Below are 2,493 nucleotides of genomic sequence, written 5' to 3'. Positions count from 1 at the left end.
GGCCCCATTGACAAGGTTACTTCTGTGACATTTCGAGTGAGATTTTGGACCTCTATCCATTTCCTGGGGATTGGTTGGGCAAGGAACGGTCGAGGTCTCAAAGGAAGACAGAGCCAACATGAGAGGTTTGGTGAGGTTTCAGTCAGGGTCTGATAGGTGTCACTGAGGCTGGTGAAAATTTGGGATGAAAAATCTAGGGGTTTTGAGCACCTGATGAATCTGGTCTAGGAGTTTGTTGCGCTTATGGTGTGGATCAGAGGCTTCAGTTGCCAACTTTATGAGGTCTTGTTGGACCTTATGTTGGACTTGTTCTCACCTCTGATCTTGGGCCCCCTTCCCGTCTGTCATTCTGTAGTGAGTTTGCATGGTAAAACAGAGATCTTTGCCCCTAGCTTTATAGCAGTTAGAGACTGAGCTTGATTTGGCAGTCCCAAGGCTCTTGGCCATCCAATACCATTTACCCCCATGGGAGCACGGCTAGGTGGGTGAGACATAACAGTCTCAGTGGACATAAGTGTAGGCTGTGAACCCAGTTCCCCAGCAGTCTGGTTCGGTGCAGCCCCGGGGGCAGGGCGTAGGTTGTCCCACCTGTGTTATCATGGCCAGGAGGAATCGTGGCAAGAGCATGTTTAGCTATGATATTAGGAAAGTAAAGTCACTCAGTCATGTCCAACTCTTTGTGACCCCATGGACTGCAGCCCACCAGGCTCCGCAGTCATGGGATTCTCCAGGCAAGAATACTGGAGTGGGTTGCCATTTCCTTCTCCAGGGGATCTTCCTGACCCAGGGATCGAACCTGGGTCTCCCGCATTGGAGGCAGACGCTTTAACCTCTGAGCCACCAGGGAAGCCCATGATATTAGGAGGAGAGTGATAAAAGAGAAGTCAATTTGAGATTTTGTAAAAAGGAGGAAGGTCTCCTGTAAATGCAGATCAGAAATTGCCTGAATGAAAGAGTCACAGTCAATAATCAGGGTAGTCAGCCAAAGGTCCTGTAGTAGGGTCAAGATAAAGTCTTCAAGGCAGGCTAGAGTGAGAGACATATGGCCAGGTCAGGTTGTCCCAAAGGACTAGCACCCCAGAAATAGTGAACAGATAATAAGGTAAGCAAGGGCCAGTAAAAGTCAAAGTGTGAGCGGCCAGTCCTGGGGGGCCATGACAGCCAGTCTAATGGTGAAGAGTATAGCCAGAGTTGTGATTGGCAAAAGCCACAGCGGATGAGGCCAGACAAGCATTGGATGGGGCATGTCACTCACCGGCGGGAGGCAGGGGTGTCTTAGTAATGGTGATCTTGGTAGGTCCTGAGATTTTAGAGGTGTAAGTCTCTAGGGGTTTGGGAGAAGGCAGGCCGTGTAGTGGAGCCCGTTTGAGCCATGTGATGTGGTACCACGGCCATGTCCCCACAGTTTGGCTGCTGTAGGGGTGGTGAGGACCACCATGAAAGGCCCAGTCCACCGGGGCTGAAGGGGTTGAGGCGTCAGCGTTTTTAGGAGAACCTGATCTCCTGGTGCCAAAGCGGGGGATGGGATTGCCTGGGTGTAGTGTCTGACAGGTTGAGGGAGGACATGGTCAGCGTGTTTTCTAAGTAGGGACCTCAGGAAAGTGAAATAGGACAAGTAAGTCTTCAGAAGGGGTGTTGGGGGATCCAGAAGGTTAGTCAGCAGATATGGCCTACCGTACAGCAGCTCAAAAGGTGTCAAACCCATCTTGACATGAGGAGTTGCCCGTATGTGGGTCAGGGTTGCTGGCAGGAGATGAACCCAGAAGAGATGAAGTTCTGCCATTAACCTGGTCAGATGAGCCTTGAGGATGCTGTTAGCCCGTTTTACCTTGCCTGATGACTGAGGCCAGCATATACCAGAAGGTCTGATGTCTAAACATGTGAGTAAAGTCTATCTGCCAATCCTGTCCCGGCAGGTGTCCCCTCAGCTGGTGAGTTTCTTGTGGCAGCCTGAGTCCTCCTTGAGGAGAGGTCTTGGCACAGATTAGGCAGCGATGATGGACTGCCTGAATGATAGGTCGGAGGTGTAACGGGGAAAAGAGAGGGCTAAGGAAGATCAAAAGTGCATGGGACCCAATGTATAAAGAGTCATGAATCTGGGTGATAATGGACATTGTCTGTCTTTTGGGTAGGACTAGTTTGTTGTGGAGCATGATCTATCCCAAGGGGTGTTTGGAAGCGCCCTCCTGTGAGAGGAGGGCCTCCATTTTGGCCTCTGAGTAGTTAGGTGTAAGGGAGGTCCTGAGAAATAGTATAGGCAGAGGCCCCTGTTGTAAGGCTATCTGTCTTGCCATCTAGTCAGCCTTATTGTTGTCTAGGGAAACGGTGTCGAGAGTTGTCTGATGTTCTTTGCAGTGTAGGACGGCTATCTGGGTGGGCTGTGAGATGGCCTCCAGGAGCTTGGCAATTAGGGGGGCATTAGAGATGGGTGATCCCTTGGTGGTGAGGAATACCCTCTCTCTTTTTTTTGCATCTGCGTATAGAGAAGCTGCT

At 50.7% G+C, this 2,493-nt stretch overlaps 1 non-coding gene across 1 annotated transcript; it reads right to left on the bottom strand.

Annotated features, from left to right (window-relative positions):
* Positions 1-774: 774 nt before the first annotated feature.
* TRNAW-CCA (transfer RNA tryptophan (anticodon CCA)) lies at positions 775-847 on the bottom strand. Its single transcript has one exon. It is a non-coding gene; the product is annotated as a tRNA-Trp (tRNA).
* Positions 848-2,493: the final 1,646 nt, after the last annotated feature.

The sequence above is a fragment of the Budorcas taxicolor genome, chromosome 12 (genome assembly GCF_023091745.1).
Source record: "Budorcas taxicolor isolate Tak-1 chromosome 12, Takin1.1, whole genome shotgun sequence".
Classification (NCBI taxonomy): domain Eukaryota; kingdom Metazoa; phylum Chordata; class Mammalia; order Artiodactyla; family Bovidae; genus Budorcas; species Budorcas taxicolor.
The sequence above is the reverse complement of the archived record's forward strand: the minus strand, read 5'-3'. Positions and strand labels throughout refer to the sequence as shown.